The sequence below is a fragment of the Stegodyphus dumicola genome, chromosome X2 (assembly GCF_044657685.1).
Source record: "Stegodyphus dumicola isolate Sdum_Otavi_A_Nest chromosome X2, ASM4465768v1".
In the NCBI taxonomy this organism is placed as follows: domain Eukaryota; kingdom Metazoa; phylum Arthropoda; class Arachnida; order Araneae; family Eresidae; genus Stegodyphus; species Stegodyphus dumicola.
The window spans coordinates 147,288,610-147,309,348 of NC_140781.1; the positions used below are offsets into that span (position 1 = coordinate 147,288,610).

General features: G+C 32.8%; 1 protein-coding gene across 3 annotated transcripts in view; it reads left to right on the top strand.

Moving 5' to 3' along the window:
* LOC118182554 (E3 ubiquitin-protein ligase TRIP12-like) overlaps nucleotides 1-20,739 on the top strand; it is a 400,228-nt gene that overhangs the window by 76,619 nt on the left and 302,870 nt on the right. For all 3 annotated transcript variants that reach the window (XM_085809626.1, XM_085809623.1, XM_085809627.1), the window contains exon 2: nucleotides 9,736-10,020. The gene's annotated coding sequence lies outside the window, so the exon portion shown is untranslated. The remainder of the gene's footprint in view (nucleotides 1-9,735; nucleotides 10,021-20,739) is intronic.

Below are 20,739 nucleotides of genomic sequence, written 5' to 3' on the forward strand. Positions count from 1 at the left end.
TGAGGAAATAAAGCATTTGGCTGCTTTCTTGGAAGTTCTGTATAATAGTGTTCTTGTTCTTCATGATTTTAATATAACCACATGTTTTTTTTTTTTTTTTTTTTTTTTTTCAAACTTGAAAAAAAGAAGGCACTGCGTTCCCGTTTCAAGGTTTTGCGGTTTCTGTTATTGCTGTCCCTAAGCTGACCAATAAGTTGGAGATGTCAGTATGTGTCAGCGAGTTATCATAGCCGAGGTTTCCAAAAATATCTTTTATTTCATTTGAAGTTTCTCTTCATGGAATAAAGGAAAGAAAGGAAATGAGACGGTTGGTAAAATAAATTTTATTTCAACGTTGAATCTCGTTCGATTTCTTTATCAATAAAAAATTTTGCTTTATATGTTTATGTGTTTCTTTTCAGTTCCGAGCCTTGCACTCGAATGGGGTTGCAGATTACTTTGGCGCTTCTCCTCGAATAAAATTCAACTATTATCAGAGATTTTAATTTTCGCCAAAACACTTAATTATTTCATGAATGAAATCTGCATTCTAAGATATGTAGACGTAAATCACAATTATCTAGAGCTTACGGCCTAAGCACTAGATGTTATATAACCCGAAATGTTATGTAACCCGATGATTGAGAGTATTATACTATAATCCAAAATTTTAAAAATAAAGTGCAACATGCTTTGCATATTTTTAAGCCCAATAAAACTGAAATATAATAGAGTTACAAAATAAGATGAAACTTGTAGGTGTAATAAAATAAAAGTTACATATGGAATAAAAGTTTTAGACACAAATTTAAATAACATTTAAAATTGTAAATTTGGTACTTATGTATTATCGCAACCACATTAGTAGAAGTAGTAAAATTTTCAGAATATGCCAAACAGTGGTTGTTATGCTAATAGAATCTTTCAGTCAAGCAACATCACCATTTTCATATGAGTCCTATTTGTATTCAATTTTCCAAAAGTTTTCATGAACAAATCTTGATATATTTTGCCTTAAACTCAATTTTAAAGTATGCTCTTGTGAAATTCGTAAGCAATGGAAGAAACTGTGGTCAAATGTCCGTAGGAATGCGTTGTTTTGCAGCAAATCTGCTAAAAAGAACAAAGATGCGTTTAGTAGATAGCCGGTGCGCGATGCCGAGTTTTCGATAGGTTCTGACAGTTTTTTAGAGCAAAAACTAGCTGTGTACACGTGGAGAGCAGTGAAAATAAAATTTGAAAGTTTTTTTTTGCTTTTTTAATGTGTCATTTAATCTTTATTTAATAATTAAAATTTGTATTTAAAATTGATAAAGTGTGTTTTCTTTCGATATGTTGGTAATGTTTGCCGACTTACGATAAGCCGCGATAGTTTAGGAAGTTCTTGAAAATCTCCAGTTAGCACGCGTTAAGTAACTTTTACATTTTCATCTGTAAAAATCGCCAGATTGCGTGAAGATGGTTGCGATAATACTTGAGTACCGTAAATTTATAACATTTTTCATAATATGTCATAAAAGAGGGCAAAATGTTTACCTTCTTACTTACAAATTCATATGCAAGAAGGTGGAATCTTTGAACTCTTTTATTAGCTTTATACCAAGAAGTTTTATAAAATTATGCATTCCGACATGAATAATGAAACTCATTTCAGTATTAAACTATTAATCGGATTTCGTTTAGGATAAATCTGTTAAAAATTATAATTGGTCTGGCATGTAAAATTTAATTGTCATTGGCATATAAATTTTAATCATTTAAAAAGTCTTCCTTGAAATAAAAATAGAATATATTTAAATTACAAGCATATACCAAAAAGATGTGGTAACTGCATTCTTAGGGTTCTGTGATGATGGATTAAGGTACTATGATGCAACTGCTGTCGCCAGTTCTGCATGATGATACTAGTACAGAAAATATAAATATCATCCTGAACTGACGGTAAAAATAAATTCACAATTTTCATTTGATGTTATTAAGATGCTGTTAAAATGGCTTCAGATGATTCTTTCCCTCGAGGAAATTTCTAACGTACTATGTTAGTAATTACTATGTACATTTTATGCTTAATGCACTGACATTACTATTATAAAAATAGTCCTTCCAAAGTTGCAGTGCAGTATATGGAATCTAGAACAAGCTTTTGAATACAGCTCTTTATCTAATAACATCATCATTGTTTCAAGTAGTATTTTATATTGTTGGAAAAGAGAAATGAAGTCTTAGACCGAATATTTAATCTTTTTTAATTCCCTCTGTATACAAATAAGATCCAAGAAGGCTATGAAAGAGATTCTAATTCTGCTGTTGTTGTGGATATCTCACCTAATCAGAAGTCCACTAGTTTCATCATGGCAAGCAGAAACAATCGTTCTCCCATGCCTGTTGTTGGCATGGACTTCTGGCCTTTTGCAATGACAGCACGATTTCGCCGTGTTCCGTTCCAATTCCGAGGGAGAATCCCCCGTGGGTCGGCTCCGAAGGTATTCCACCCCTCTCATACTACCACCAAACCACCTGAGAAGACTTTCGCCTTGCCATGTATTTAAATTGTCCTCTATGCCGCAAAGATACTATACTCTTACAAATATCCAAGCTTTCTCCAGGTTTCGAACGGCAGCCTATCGAAACTCAACTAGCATCGCTAACCAGGCTGCTTCTATTTCTAATTTACATTAATTAGTTTCATTAAATTTAACTCATTTAATTTTTTGACTCAGCGAGGTATTGTAATATAAGAAATATATTTTTGAATTCATTTCAGACACTAGAAGGAATGTTACAGAAATGGGTTTTGTGAACAGTTCCCCCCCAACACGCTCTGTTAGAAATAAAATTAATAAACGAAAAGGACTTTTGAGTTAAAGTTAATTTGAGTAATGAGTATGATAAATTCCTGGGGATTAATTACTAGCTTTAAAAGAAGTTCGTTTAATTGTAAAATTGTGTAACTTTTGCAGGCGTTTATTACCTCAATGCCGTGACATCATCCAAAAGAATCTGGCATGTCCGAAAAGCTAAAGAAGGATAGCGTTTCTCCCCCCCTCCCCTCAAAAAGGCAAAGATACTAATTAAAATTGACAGGAAAAACCAATTACTGAAAATAACTAAGCAGCTGAAAGGAAACAAAAATTAACAACAGTTCATTAAAAAAATTAAAACTTTAAAATCATCTAAATTTTATGCTATTATGTATACATATATATTAGTGCGTAAAATAATTAAATGTTTTCAGAATAGTTAACATTCATTTTACGTGCTAAAACTACTGCAGACAAGTCTTAAGAAAAAAAATTAACTGAAATCATAATAATTAATTTCTGATAATCATTTAGGAAAGCAAAGTATAAAGCAGAGCAGATAAGCGAGTATACAACGAACATTAGTTGGTGGAAAGTTTGAGCAGGAAAGCTTAAAGGTAAACAGAAAACAGCTGCATGTAATATGAAATTGTGACCTGAATTTCAAGTTGGGACATAACCAAAAGCACTAGTTCTGAAGTGGCATTGCAGAGAATCGTTAATTCGATTTTAGACAACCGAATGAACTGTTTGCGTGGGTTTTTTTATAGTTTTCCCCGTATAATATATATACAAGCCAGTTTAAACTTGGGCAAGCAAACAACTTAAAATTAACGTAAATTTTGAATAAAACTAACGATTTGGAAGTCACCTGACGGAAAGAATCTGTTAATTCAAAACTGATAGTTTCATTCAAAATTTACGCCAATCTAAGATTACACTTTTTTTTTTTTTTTTTTTTTTTTTTGGGTGCTTAATTTTTAACTTTACATTGGCGTGTTTTTCTCCCAGTTCAACAAACCAGTTTTCTCTAAAAACCCCTCCATGAAAGCATTCTTTCTTGGGCACGTAGTTTTTCTGTGCTTTACCAAAATTAATTAAGGAATCTAAAATGACCCGGCAAACTTTACTCTCTTTAGTTAAGAATCTTCTTTCATTTCTAGATTTTGTATAACTATCAGTAAATGAAAGCACATTAATACGGTAGGTGTAAAGTTAGGCCTTTAGTATGAAAAGGTTGTAGAGACATTAGGTTATTTCGATGCAGAAAAAGTGAAAAATGAGCAATGTCCTCGCCGGGACTCGAACCACGGACCTCTTGAATACGCGCCGATTGTGCTGACCACTACACCACGAAGGCATGCTAAGAAGGTGGGAGAAATACCTTATAAGGTGTAGAAGAAGTTCGGAAAAAAGTCTGTAAATTTCATATTGAAGTGTAAACCTCGGAACTTCTGCCATTAAAGAATTCAAAATGTAAAGTAATAGTAAAATATGTAACCCCCCCAAAAAAAAGCTGAAATGATTCTGCATTAGTTACGTAACATATGTCATTATAACTTAATTGATTAATTACAACAAAGTTTTAAATGTTTATAAAAATTACTATTTGTAAAAATTATGGATAAATGTATTTTAATTTACATCAATTAGATAGATACATTATCAAAAAAATAAATAAATAAATAAATAAATAAATAAAACTTAGAATTTCTAAGGTGTGCGTTTATTTTTAAATTGTTCAGATTGTTATCAATAAAAAATTAATTAAACTGGAAATTTAAATTAAAAATCTTATGATCTGCCAAATGGCAACACTGCGAATTTGGTGTACGCGCTTGAAAGATAAATTAGAGGCATTATAATTTCGCAATGACAACTCTTACTAAGAAGTTGTGCGTGAAAAACACTGTTTGCATGTTCTTTCCTCTCTTCGTCCCTAGTTTCAGGGGCATAGTTACATATATGAATTTTATTTTGCAACGGTGTTCTTTTACGTGTTTACTGTTATATTACGTTAACAATATACATCCTTCCAGGTGAAAAAAAAAGGTTGTTAGAATTTATGACTTTTGGCTGATTTCTAGGTGTAAATTGATTCAAAAAGCGTAATTTTTGGCTCATATTTAAACGCAATTGTTAATCATTATTCCTATTTTCAATATCTCACAAGGAACAGCAAAACGAGTGATAGTTAAAACACAGGTTAATTTCTTTAAATTGAGTACACAGTTATTATATTCGATCTTCTGAAAAATTTAATAATTATTAATGGGAGAATAATCACTCATTTCCTTAGTTCATTTCGGTCACAACAGTTACAGTTAAAGTGAGTGAGAGGAAAGGAATTATATATTAGTTCTCTGACTCCCAAATCGCTTGCACTGTTATATTTCCGATATATGAATACTAAATGTTACTTTTCGCCTTTAGAGCGAAAAGTAATATTCACCAGCATGCTGACCACTACACTACAAAGCATGCTAAGAAGGCGGGAGAGGTACGTTATAATTTAATTAATAAATAGAATCAATATCGCGCAAAATGCTACGAAATTAATTAATTAAGAAAGTCATAAAATAAAATAGAATAATAGCAATCAAAAGTAGTGAATTTTCTAACAGGAAGATATAAATTTAAAACAGTCGAATAAAAAAAAATGGAAAACAAAACTGAAATAAGAGTAAATTAATACAAAAGTAAAGCAAAATTCATAGAATATTAAATAATAGTTAACAGTTCTTTCGTCTCTATCAGGGAGCAGCTGAAAGAATTATCAAACGAGCACCGCTTCTGAATATTTTATCTCATTTTTTTCACTTATGTAAGCTGTGTGTAATTAAACAAATAAGTATATATATATATATATATATAAATTTAGATTTATAGCTAATGGAACTAATAATTACAAGAAAAATATAGACTATTATTTTTCAATTCAACTTATAAAATCTGTAAATTTATTTTCAATGATTGTAACACTAATCATAACTATTGCTGGATCATTCATAATAACACTCCTGTCATTAATACCATTCATACCATTAACATCCAAAACATTAACTGCTATGATTTTGAAAACTTATATACCTCACTTCCTCTAGAAGAAATCTATACCAGTCTACTTGATCTACCAAAACTTTTCCCTAATATACTCAATATCATGACTCTTGACAAATGGAAAACCTACCTAAAATGCACACTTTTTCATAACTACATCAAGTTTCAAAATCATTGCCAATGGGCTTACATTCCAGCACCTCGATCTGTAATATCTTTTTATTTGTCAAAGAATTTAACTTCCAAAAAAATCTACAACCACAAGAGTTAAATTACTACAAACACACCTACAGATTTATTGATGACCTTATTACAATTAATAATTTTGGTAAAATTGAAAACTCCGACATTTATCCGAATTGTCTTAAACTTAATAAAACTAATAATTCACAAAATAGCATAGACTTTCTAGATCTTCAAATCATTAACTACAAAAAAATTTTACTTTTTGACAAAACAAGAAACTTCAATTTCAGTACTAACAAATTAATAAATTGGAACTCCAACATATCCAAAAAAGTAATTAACAATACTATAATTAATCAAATACAACGAATTAAAACTATATGCACAGATACAATAGATTTACAACGCGAAATTTTGATCCTTATCAAAATTCTCAAAAATAATCTAATTCCCTTTCAATTTATCAACCATTGCCTTAAAAGAGCAGGCGTTAAATACTCACTCTAAATCATTTAACTGATAGGGATATGATAATTTATTCCTAAACCTGAGAAGGCGGTATAAGTTGGATGACTGTCAGTTGAAAGATTTGTATATAGTGTAATTACTCAATTGTATATATTGTAAAAAGCTAATTGTCTTCAGACATATACTGTTACTAAAAAAATGGGCCTATTTCCTGCCTTTAGACTGTCTACTAGCTCTTGGATAGCGAAAATGCCTTTTTCCTTTCTTAAATTCTTAATCATTGCGACACGACAATTAGCCAGAAATTAATTAATTTCCATTCACTAGTATTTTTAAAAAAATCTTAACAGACGGTCTCTCTCAGATAAGAACTCCACAAAATACATCCCTCAAGAATTCCAAGTCCCACCCACTACCATAAATTTCTTCACCCAAGTCTTGCCGACTGATATAATTCAAAGCCCCTACTGCCGCTAAGAATTTTCGGACACCCTACACTTCTGAGTCAGACACGAAGAGAACACACTGCCAACTCCCCCACTAGAAAGAATGTAAGTTACTTAATACCTTTCTGGCCTTTATATCTTCATGTACATTCACTGATCTTATTTATATTATTTTCTATTTTATTTTTATATTATTTTTATATTGTTTTTATGTTCTCTTTGATTTGTTTTTGCAAAGTTTGCATTATTTATCTTTTTTATAATCTTCTATGTTTATTTCAACTTTACTTTGATTTCGATTTCATAATGACAATTTCCAATGTTTAATTTCTACAAATAATATAGTACTCAAATACATAAAGATGATAGTGTCGGGGACGATTACTCGAGTTTTACAAGATTTCTCTACAGTAATTGATTTTTACTCCAAATTGAATTGACTAAAATGCTTCATAAGAATCAGTTCTTTGAGTAACAACTATTCGCGGAAATATTTGGCCTGACTAGAATTGCCGGTTTGGCTTTAATTTATAACTCGAGTAAAGACGAAACACTTTCATATTTACGTATTTCTATCAATTATTGATCATTGAACGGGAGTTGGTTTGTTCCCCTTGAAAAGTCAACTAATTTCCGATCAATGACAATAATTACATGTTTTAATTTTTACTTTTGCAATTGTAATATTATTCTTCGTGATGATTTAACTCCAGTCCCCGTTAAAACATTATTAACATTTTGCTTTCAAATTACTTCAAAACATCTTTCAAAATATAACTTACCAGTATGGATGCACACTTTTAAAATAATTCTACTTTAATTAAACTTAGGAGATAATATAATCAATTAATCAATACGGTTTAGGAAATAAATTATTATTAACTAACTTTGCAGCAATTGCGCAAGTAATAATAACTTGTATTCGCACTAAATGGATTTAAGTTCATACAACATTATATATATATATATATATATATATATAATTTTTAACGTGTATTTACATTTCTTTGTGCTTCATTTGCAGAAATCGTTGAGAGAGAAATGTATTAAGAGAAGATCAATTAAGGTAAAAGTGATCAAATGGCTAGACGCTACTCAAAGGATTTCAGTTATTCCAAATAATAATCTAACGAGTAAATGGTTAACAAAGAATTATCTAAACCATCGGATGTAACTTGGCTCTAAGCATGTAATAATACACCGATGGCGAAGTCTTGCTAACAGCTGTCTCAAAAGAAAACTGAAATGAGTGCTAAATATAGATAAGGCTCAGCCGTTAACAGAACTAAACTAAAGCAAACCAGAATAGCAATATAAGATGTTACGTCAGAACCACATTATTTGACGTATCGAGACTAATGATGTCTCAGATAACTGAAAATTTGCAGAGCCGCAAAGATTTGCTATCTCGGACAAATAAAAAAAAAATGTAGCTATAAAAATGTTCGCTATTTTATACGTTACAATATTATTTATAAGATTTCTGTCGATCCTCAGTGAATTTAATGTATGAAAAGCAAATAAAAACGTACCTTTATACCTGATTTTATGTATACAGACTTATATTACACAGAGTACATATATTAATTTTAAGAATAAAAAAGGATACTGCTATAAATACGTTTTAGTATGATAGGTTTGTTTCGTATTGAAATTGATGAAAAATAATAAATCTTAAAAACACAAGGTATTTTTTGTAGTATATTTTTTTTTTTATTATTTTGAACTTTTTCAAAATTTTTTTTGGACTGCCCCCCCCTTTTTTTTACAGCGGCATTTAGCTTCGTTGCTACAATGTTTTGCAGCGGAATCAGCATCAAAATATCGGCAAGGATATTGTGTTTCTATTGTTCATTGCGAAAAAATACTGTTTAAATAGCATTAACAAGTCTTTACATGGAGTTTCATTGCGTATGTTGTAAAATTTTAAAGAAAACTGTACATTTCACTTTCAGGTCATATTCAATAAGGCGAAACGTTGATTATTCGGAGCCCGAATGGATTTCAACTGAATTTCATTTTATTTATGTGATTACGGCAAAGCCGCGAGGGCTATCTGCCTAAGGGAAGGGATGCCTTCATGGGGGACTTTCTAATGGAAACTGGCTCGTATACACGTCACACATCAGAAAACCACAAAAACGCCCATGCAGCCAGCCCGTTCGTTATATTCGAACCTCGGACTGAACTACCAGTGTTCAGCGACTTTACCGCTCGGCCCCTGGTGAGCCTCTACTGAATTTTGTAACTGTCATTTATAATCAGTATTCAAAAGAAATTGCAACGTATTATCGTATTCCCATCTGGTTTTGTAAGCGGTAGGACATCCAGTTGGCAACTGAAAGATCCATAGCTCGAATATCGGTGGCATCATAGCTGATTTTTCATATTCTCTGCTTTAAAAAAAAATTAAAGTCTCTGCAGTTTGGTCTGAAATAAAATGTGTAGGAAGAAGAGATAATTCTTGACGCCACCACTAGGATTTGGTCGACTGGCTCTCGTCCCTCTCTCCAATCTTTCTTTAAATAAGGGTATATCGCGTTCCCCATTCATGTTGGCGTGGTGTAAGGGGTAACACATCCAGCTTGTAATGAAAAGATCGAAAGCTCAAATTCCGCGAAAACATGGTCAGATTTTTTTTTACACTTTTCAATCCAAAAATTTTCATATTTCCTAGAACATCTTTACAACATCTTTCTCTTAAAGAATATTTCCTAGAACTTTTAATTTTTTGTTTATATTGCTATCTCGATGATTTCTTCGTATGATATATGTTATATCTTTTTTGTTTATAGTTTCTTTCTGGAAGTGCCAATGATGTTTCTCGGTACAGTTTTGTGAAATTTGAGAACTGCGGTTTCACGAAATGTGAACACATCTAGATGAGGCTAACGAACTTTGCTTTGTATCTCAAAGCTTCTGCATCTTAAAACACAACTGTTTCCCATTTTTAATCAAGATCTGAACTATCTACAGTGCAATACGGATGTCACCTGAACTCCAACTTCTGTAAAATTTTCCCTGAAAATTCTAAAGAACCACTGAAATTTCTCTCTCTCTTAACAGAACTGAACAAGTTGGTAAGTGTTTTTATTATTGTACTTAAAAGGCACATTAACATTCATTTTAATATAAATGTGTTGTCTTTTAACTGATATTTATTTCGATTTAAAATATCATGTCAAATCTTAAATGATTCTTGTGTTGAACAAGTGTATGCTAGTCACAGTCTACTCAGTACGAAAACGTAAACTATTTGAATTTTTTCACATATATTGCGCTCATTCATTTTATACTCAAAATTATATTACTTGATAAATTAAAGTGTTCAGATTTATTTTACTGTTATAAATTATTCTTGCATCGTACCAAATGAGATGAGTGCTGATATGCTACGAAATCTTTTAAAATTTCATAATGCATAAAAGTGCAATCATGTGGCCAAAGTGACGTTAAATTTGTATGGCGGATTCTATAACACACGCGAAAGAACCGTCAACCTAAATGAACTCACGATGCCACTGAGAAACAAAGACTGATAATCCACAACAAAGAAGTTTATTTAATAAGTAGATAGGGTAAATATGTAAAGAATAGACAAGATGCTTCATTATCGTCAGTCTGATCGTTGACAAGACTGAAACATCTTATCAATAATTCTGTCTCGTCCCTCTTCCATTCTATTCAGTTCGAGAAAATTTTAAGTTTTCTTTCGAAACATGGTAATGGTCTCTTAATATATTCTGTATCTGGTATTCTTCAAGGAATTTAAACAGTGTTTTCTGAATTTATATTCTTTGGAGCCGACACTTCATATTGTATCCAAGGAATAGATATGTCATGTTTAATTTTAATTAATTTAATTTTTTTTTTAATTCCAGGGTCTATAAATATGCAATGAATGATTGTTACTGTTGGTGTGTTTAGAGAAAAAATTTAAAAGTTCAATTCAAATTCCATCTGCAAACCCACCTCAACTATAATTTTACAAGGCACTCATCATTTCTTCTTATGAACTTCGACAGTTCACCGATATACATAGGAAAATAGTTCCCTAGTTGTTGCATTATCCCACTTCTGACACCAGTTGTTACGTTATTTTCTTCATTCACGTTCGTACGGGATTCGTGTGGATTTGGAGTGAATGTTGATGGCGACGACAGCACTTGATGGAATATCGAAACACACTTTATTGGCCGGTATTAATCAGGACAGCTCCAAAATCTCGTTTACAGTCGTCGAACTGTTATAAACACGCTGGCACGATCAGCGCCACAGCTTTCAGGTTATCAAGCTATCACGGTGGAGACAGCTTCACTGCAAAGCACCAGAGTACAGCTCCCGTCTCTGCTTGGTCGTTCTTGGAACTCCACGTACTCTCGAGACTCTCCACGCTACAACTCGCGATGCACTCGACGATGCACAAAAGTATAGCTCTCGACTCAGCACAGTCTAAGACAAAACTCGACGATGCACTAATTCGCGATACACTAAAAGACTCTCTCGATGCACTCGACGATCAACTCGGCGCTACACGAGACACTCGCTCAATAACTGACTATCAGCTCGCTAGACGAGGCACACACTAACTGACTGCGGACCAGCAGGGTTTATATAGCTTTCGGCTTGTGTTTGAGAACATTCTGGGCTAAACCGGTAAGAATTCGTTCCAGAAGGTTCTCCATCCGTCCACGGTGTATCGTCAATTTTGTCGCCAAATGGGCGATTTTTGGCCAAATGTGGCAACCCTGCTTTCCCTTGCCGTTTATGGCAACCCTAAAACTGCTTTGCGGGGAAGCCATCTCACCGCGCCTGTACATTTCGTAACATAGGAAAATAGTTCCCTATAGTATATTTTGGAAAAATTTCGTAGCTAATCCCTATTGGGTTAGTTTACAAATGATGACTTGCATAATAGGTTGATGTATTTTCATAAAAGGAATTTTCGTTACAGCTGTTTTTAAATAAACCTCAGTTTGCTGCCATGGTAATTAATGAATCGATTTCAAATTTAACTAAAAAAATAAATGAATTGCGAAGTGCAGCTCTTTCTGAATCATTCAGCCATTTGTGAAAACACCAGCAAGACTTAACAGCGTCGATCATTAGAATACTGATGATGCCAGAAAATTAACAATTTAACAATTCGAAAAACAGTTTACACGATTAATCTTCCCAGACTGTATTTATAGTTTTCTTGGAATGTGGAATGTTGAGAATTCCTTAGACAATTCATTTCAGCAGCTTTTGGTTTTCCCCAAAGAGAATCTTTGGAAAATGCCACCATATTGCAGTTTTCCGATAAAATTCATCATGAAAATCTGCAGAGTCGATGCTCCATATTTGTATGTGATAATATCTTAAAATTTAATCTAAGATTGTTATGGATTGCAATTTAGCACTGTGTTTTCTGCTCTTCACAACATGCAGCAGTAAGTTATTGGACAGTTTTGAAAATGCCATACTAGTTAAATAACAAAATATAACACATTCTGCGCATTGTGTAGCCCAAGATGAGAGTGTGACTTCTTAATTATCAAATTATTGGATTGATCATAGCCTTTTTTGTTAGTATCTATGTAATGCAGAAAATATAATTACATGACGAGAACTATACCTGAATGATTTGGTTGACAAAACAATTAATTATTTCACAATTTCTTCTTTCCCATTTTTAATTCGCAGCGGGAATATTACCAATCTAGCTTCTAAATAGGTCTTTCATTAAAATGTGGAGCTTCAAAACTGCAGTGATATCGCATTTATGCTTTCCTAAATTTATTTTTTCTCGTACATACTAAACGTTTTGAGTTCGAAAGCATGTTAAATGGAAGCATTTACAAATATATATGATCATTTTTGTCCCATTTCGAATTTCTTAATGGAAAATTTCATATAAAACTCAAATTTTCGACGATACCAAACATTTCTAGACCTGTCTACAGAACATGAAGGCGTTTATAAAAGCTTCGATTTCATTTTTGCTGTAATGATAATAAACAAAGAAGGAAAATTGTTCAGTGGAAGTGAAGGGAAGCAGATTAGCATTTAAACAATAGTTAATTGTTTCCATGAAGCTTTATTTACGAGGAATGTTCTATTATGATAATAAATAAATTGAACAATTCGCTTAGTTGCTGAAAGATAAATCGTGAAACTCTTCTGCTGCATTGAAGAATCATTCAACAATGTTATATCATCTTTAGTTCAGCAATTTTGAAATATGTATCTGGTTATTTAGTTAGTAGAGAACCATATCAAAACATTTCATAAGTCTATCTGTTCTTAGATCCTTGTTTATATGCAAATGGATAAATGAATAAACGTAAACACAGCAAACAACTTTTATTACACATTTTAAGTCATCATCATCACAAGCATTATCTAATTCATCAGTATTTCAGGAGTGTCTAATTGAGCATCCAAGGCTGGTATTGGAGATATAGCTTAACCAGATAGTAAAAAAGGCGTATGCATTTTGTTTTCATGTAATGTATCACCCCTTCCTGACGGTGCCGCGTCATAAAAATTTTCGTGGTGTAACTGGAAGCACACTCGGCGCGTATTTGGGAGGTCTGGAGTTTGAATCCCGACGAGGACATTGGACGTTTTTTCACGATCCTGCATCGATATAACCTAATTACGACTCTACAAGCGTAATAACGGTGACTCGACATATTAGTGCTCGTACACTTACTTAGATCAGTTTTTTTTTTTTTTTTTTTTCCAACTTGAAAATAGCAACTTTTATAAAGGTGCACACACCTTTATAGTGAGACGCTGCTATGCTAGTGTCGGCACTTTTATCAAAGTTACTTTTTTTCAAGATAAAAACTGATCTGCATAAGAGGACTGTACCTTTTATGCCGGGTCATCCTTATGAAGGCTTCTTTCGAAAAGTAGCCTACTTGTTATAAAGTTGCTGGCTCTTTTATGAAAGAGACATCATTATGAAAGCATCCTTGTAAATGCTATCCATTTCATTAATGTCTACTTCTAAATATCGCACATACAAAGGAATCTTAAATCTACTTATAATTAAATTATTTGTGATATATTAGTTTATGCATAGTGTTTAATAAAGGTATTTTCAAATCATTAAAAAGGTTTTTATATGCTTTTTAGAGGTATCAATACTTACATTATTCAGATGGAAAATTGATTTTTGATTCCCCCCAGTTATTTAAATTACTTTTTTTTTTTAAATGACCAACTTAATTTTTTCCGTTTTTGCTTCGTTCTTTGCTATTGTGATGTTTTTGTAACTGATATAATTATGTTTAGCATTCCGTTGTCTTCTCCTCCACTGCTTGTTGCCAATTTCAAAGAAATATTTCCTAAAGCCTTGACAAGCTCAGTGAAAGTAATCCCGAAATTCTAATTTAACTTTTCGTCAATGGCAATTAGTTTCTTGTCATGCACATTAAACTGCAGCAGGCAGCTATTTCTTTACTTCACTCATTTGCAAGTAATAAAAAATCCTTTCTGTTTTCTAAAATTGCAGCTATAAAGAATACTGACCTCCATACTCATAATAGGTCAACTATTTTATTTTATGGCTTGCCAACTCTGTTTACAGTTTTATTGGTGTCTGATATGAAAATTTCTCCTTTGATTCATTTATAATAAATACCAGTTGTAAAACTAGTTTATTCATGTAAACGTTTTCTCGTAATTATGAATAAACGGAACTATATATTTACGTTTAAAGCAGTTGAAATTTTTTTAATTAAGCCTAAAAAAATAAACACAGCACATACAAGTATTTTACCTTTCATATGTGATTTTATTTACATGGTATTCAATCTACGCTATATTAAACATCATTTACAACTTATGATCCTCGCTCGTGATTTCCACATTAAACTCGGCTGAGCAAATAAAATCGTCGAACAAAAATTACTTTATCTCAGAACATTGTGAAATGTTTTCTGCTCTTTCCATAATTATTAATATCAGTACAAGTGAAATAAATTTAAAAGCTGTAAATGAAGTTCCTGCTTAGTAATGAAGGAACTCTGCCGTTTATATAGCTCTGCCGTTATTTAAATAAATGAATCCGAATTGTTATCATCTATCAGGGTGTCTCAATAAAGTCAGTAGCTAATATTTAGACGCATCTCTTGCCTTAGTTAATGTAGTGCTTACTAGTGACGGAACGAATAAAACCATATGCGCACTTCTGAGCATATATTATAAATATATTTCTCTTTATTGTAAACTGGTTGCGCATTATATACAGGTTCTCTATAACCATTGCATTACTTAGGAATTTTAGAGTGAAAGCGTTGTATAGCAAAAAATTTTAATTAATTAAAAAATATGGAATTTATTGCTAGTTGCTACACGTAATCCTTGCATTTGAAAATTACTGCTAATTTCTGCACGAAACAGAATAAATATGAATTCTTTTATTAAATGACCAATAATAAATTCTTGAGAGATTAAAAATACAACAGCGTTAAGACCATTAGTTATTTTTGGAGTGTGGAATGTTAAAAATCAACTGTGCTTTCTCCAGAACTCGAACTGTGGATCTTCCACTTGCCAGCTAGACGTGCTAACAATTACATCTTGAGAGCACTTAACCCATTAGCCGCTGGTGTTGCGTTGACGCAACGGTCAAAATAAATGCGTATATAAATATAACTACCTAAGATATTTTAAACCAGCAGATGATTTTGTGTAGGGAATATTATGAAGATTATTTCTGAAAAAAAATATTTGCCTTCAACAATCATTTTGTTTATAATAATTAATCTCAAACTTTAAGCAAAATTTAAGCAAAATTTTTGACCGGGTATTTTTGCTGAAAATATTTAACGAAAAAATCGCCGTCTTTATGAGTAATCTATTTTTAGTCAAGGTCACCGTTTATCAGAACATTACATCAGTCAGATGTTTATATTTGTGTTGGGAAGCAAGGTAAAACAGGTGTTGCGCTGACGCAACGTCAGCGGGAAACGGGTAGTCAATCTCCTTTATCACTCATTCCTTTCGATGTTCTGATTCATGTTCTGGTTGTTTAAAAATGCCTAGAACGAGGTATCTTACATTAGAAGAAGCCCTTCAAAGATTTTTTGATGAAGAAACAGACGATGATAATGTTAATAATGACCAGAATGAAACTGATATTGTTGTTGTTTCCCCCCCCCCCAGAAATTGCAGAAACTAGTGACGAAGAAGAAAGGAATGGCAATGTTTTAAATAATGATAATGATATTTTACCAAATGATACTGCTGGGGAAGTTGAAATTCACGTAAGAAGTAAGTTTCAGCCTTCTAAAAGCAGTTATAGTCATACTAAAAAGTTTAAAAGCAGAAGATTGAAATCTTGAAGTAGATAAAAAAGGAACTGTTACTTATGTCTCAGGAAAATCATGAAGAAAGAGATAGAAGAGAAATTATAAAAGACAAAATACAAGGTAAAACTAGTGCACAGATTTTCGATTTTCGTTTTGGTTTAGACATTTACTCTCTTCTCGTTGAACAGACAAATATATACGCTCAGCAAAAAAAAAAAAAAAAAAAAAAGTCCAGAATTTATTGCGTCTGAAGCCTATATGAGAAGATTTATTGGAATATTATTGCTTACAGGATATTATTCCTTACCTCAAGAAAAAATGTATTGGTCTTTTGATAAGGACATTTCTGTTCCTGATGTACGAAAATCGATATCACGTTTGCAGTACAGAAATATGAAGCAGAATTTGCATTTGGCAATAGTCAAATTGACAATACTGATAAGTTATATGATAAATTATATTATTACTAAACTTACTAAATATCACCACTTTTTACTACTGGAAAAATACTCTTTTAGATTTCAGACGCGAGAATGCATTTTTTCTTTTGCAAACTCCTATTGAGAGTGTAGAATTAGGCAGAAATAGATCAGCAACAGGAAGACCTAGTAAATTCAGTATTCAAAAACCCTTGCATGGAGATGGTAGAAATTTTATCGTAAAGTCCGTTGATAACAAAAGACTTTGTTGTAAAGAGTACCATAGCCAGACTGTTTATAGATGCAAGGTATGTAATGTAGCTTTACATCATGATTGTAATCAAACTTTTCATGCTTGAATCTTTCAATTGAAATAATCTGTATTTGTAAAAGAAATACAATGTATATTTTAATAGTAAATTAATTACAAGTAAAGTGATTTGTAGATTTATAAAGCGTTATACAGCTAAAATGTAATCCTGTGCTCCTCTCAAACGAAACATCACACGAGTACAACGTTTCTACTCACTTAACATCCGTAGTCTTATTCTGCTGACGTTGCGCGAACGCAACACTCGCGTTTTCCACAGGTAAGAGCATTTTTTAAAATTTTCAATGTAAATTTATGTTATAAATGCTTAATTTAACATTTGTTATTAATTTCATGAGAAAAGAAACATTCCTTGTAGTTTTGGCGGTTAATGGGTTAAGAGGAAAATGCACTCTGTCTACACTGTGCACCCCCATGAAGACAACGAGCCTTTTTAAAGGGCGACTAGATAGAGACATGAGAATCATTTGACCAAATCCAAGTGGTGACGAATTATCGTTCATCAGATTTTTTTCCGAGAGCCTCTATTGAAATCATTGTAAAAGCCATAATGATGGATGTTGAAATCATAGTCATTTTCAAAAGGAAAAGCGTGAAATATCAACTGTGCCGAGGTTTAAACTACGGATCATCTTCTTGTTAGTTGGACACCTTAAACCAGTACAATGGCTAGCGATAGCAGCTGCCGTATCAGTGGGTCCGGGTTCGAATCCTAGAATAAACTAGGATGATTTAAGTGTATAGTGTGTGTGTGATTTGGGGACACTTAAAATTCTGGCAAGCCGAAAGTCCTTGAGTGGAGTGGTCTGATGGTTAGAGAAGAGGGATGGATGACCCTAGTATCCGCCCCTCCGGATTGTTCTTGAAAACATGGAAGGAACTGCTGACGGAACAGTACTGCTGTGAAAGAACACCTGTAAAACCCTCCTCCTCCCCCCCAATGGTGAAATTCTGGTGTCCTGCTCACTTGCTGTCTTGTCTTTTTAGCTGGAATGCCATTTATACCGCGCGAAGACGCGTGAGGTGAGAATGTGATTCCTTACTACTGGAATTCAATATTATTTCATTAAAGACGAAGGAATCGAACAGGTCTAAGTTTGCATGATGTTTGAAGGTATGGGTGTTCGTAGCGATTCTGAATCTAGTTTTGTTCTATTCTGGAAAGCATGTGAAATTTCTTCTAGAAAGCATGTATTCATGATTTTAATTGTAATAGTCAGAGTTTCAAATTTAGAAACCATTGGCCTTAAACTTTCTCAAGACAGAGAAATGTATAGTAATAATGATAGAGAAATTTTGAAAAATTTCCACAATTTCTACAAAATAACAGAGGGACATCGAGTTGTGAAATTGCCGTGGAAACAAGATGTCACCTTATCTTCCTACAATTATGATGTGGCTCCCAGTCGTTTGCATATCTTGCGCAGAAAACTGTCCATTAATCCAAATTTACAGCATGTTTATAGGGAATGCATGTAAGTTTATATTGATAAGTATTCAGCCGAATCAGTCTGTAATATTAATGTCCGAGATTCTAAACATTATTATCTTCCACATAATGCAATTCGAAAGCACCAAAAAATAAAATAAAATTAAATTAAATTAAAACAATTTTTTAATAAAGAATTAAAATTGCGCATAATATTCGATGCATCTTCTCATACACAAAGAAATACTTCTCTGAATGAAGCCCCTGAACAAGGTCCTAATTTAGTTCCAGACATTTATGCTATGTTACTACGATTTTGACTTTACAAACAAGTTACCACCTGTGATCGAAGTCGAGCCTTTTTGCAATTAACACTGTTTGATGAAGATAGAGACACAACTCGATTTTTATGTTTCAGAACAGAACAGGACGCTGACGGCAAAAGAACTCTCAAAGAAGAAATTCTTTCTTACAGGTTTCACGACTATTCTTTGGATTAACTTCAAGCTCCTTTTTGCTATCTGCTATTCTACCTGCTACGCTGTTAGACACTTATCCTGTAGCAGCAAAACAGCTTGAAAAGAACACCTTTATGGATGACTTCATAATGGAAGTTGATTCTGAAGACGAGACCACGATTCATTATTACGAAATGCATAGTTTAATGTCTCTTATTAGTTTTCCATTAGCGAAGTGGACCACAAATTCACAAACACTAAAAAATATTTGGAAACAAGAAGGTGTTGAATTCAAAATTGTGACAAGAGTTTTATATATCAATAACAATATCGAAAAAGACGCATTTCATCAAGATATTCAAAGTAGTGTTTATAACTTGACAGAAAAGCTCACAATTTATGAGAAACATTTATGAGAGGAATGTCCAGATTTTACGATCCGTTAGTCCTTTTTGAATCAGCAGCAGTTCTAGGAAAAATTTCCCTTTCAGGATACCTGGCTGTACAGGTTACTGTGGGATGAAATTCGCCGCCCTGCTATCGCTACACGATGGCACAAATGGACCACTGAGCCATCATTTTGAAAAATCATACCCATTCCAAGATGGATTTTAGTTTCATATTCTTCTGAGGTAAATATTCATATATTTTGCGATGCTTCCGAACGAGCATATGAAGCAGTGCTGTTCGTACGTTTTATAGAACAAAATGCTATAAAGGTTTGATTAGCATGCATTCGTAACAGACTTTCTCCTCTCAGAAAATAACTCTTCCTCGACTAGAGATTTGGTCAACAGAAACCGTAGTACAGAAACGTTTTGCAGTGAGTCTACGGCAGCTTTAAGTTAAGTTCGATTTTAGGGGATGCCAACCGTTCGAAAACGTTTGTCTGCAATCGAATTGCTGAAATGCAGCAATACACTTCTCCAGCCAGCACAGTGGCATCATTGTCCAAGTAATCTAAATCCAGCAGATTATCTTTCACGTGATATTTCACCAGCAGAGGTCCTTAGCGTTGTAGTGGGAAGAACCACCGTGGCTAATGCTGTTTTCAAAATGCTTGGCCTACAAAATTTGATAAACCGTTATCTATCGTCTCAAACGGAAACAAGGAAAACAGAATTCCAATCTGTGTGTTCGACTACGTTTAATTCCATCATAGATGTTACTCGATTTAGTTGTTACATCAAACTAATTCTTGCTACAGCCTGGATATTCGTGTGACAGCCTGTAATTACAGCATCAAATGCCATATATTTTTCTAGAGGAATAAACGTTTCTTGAACAAATTTAAAAGAGACAAGACGATATGCCCTAAACCAGAGATGTCAATCTAGATGCTAATTTGTTTCCTGGACATATCCAATAGAAATATTTATTTCAGAGATAAAATGACAGTGTTGCCATTATGTGATGTATGTTTATATATATGTATATTCAAAATAAAGTAATTAAAAGTGAATTAAAAAGCCAGCTTTAGCGCAAGTTATAGACTTTTTAATTTACTTTTAATTACTTTATTTTGAATTTATATGTATTTATATTAGGAGCTATAATTTTAGCTATAATTATTAGTTATATGTATTTGTATTATTAGATAATATAATCAATATTTCTTTAGTCCTTTAAATTCTTAATTTTAATTGCATACATCCCCTCCTCAAGGGTCCATATTGCACCTTGTTGCATCACTCTTTCCCTGCATTAACCGCAATGCGAATTCTTCACTCAATCGCTGCTCAGGATTAAAATAAAGACTTTCCGAGATTATAAATATTACTGCAATTATTACGCATTACTCTTTCGCCATTACATCTTCCTTCTGGCAACGGGGCGCTTAACCTCTGATAGCTTTAC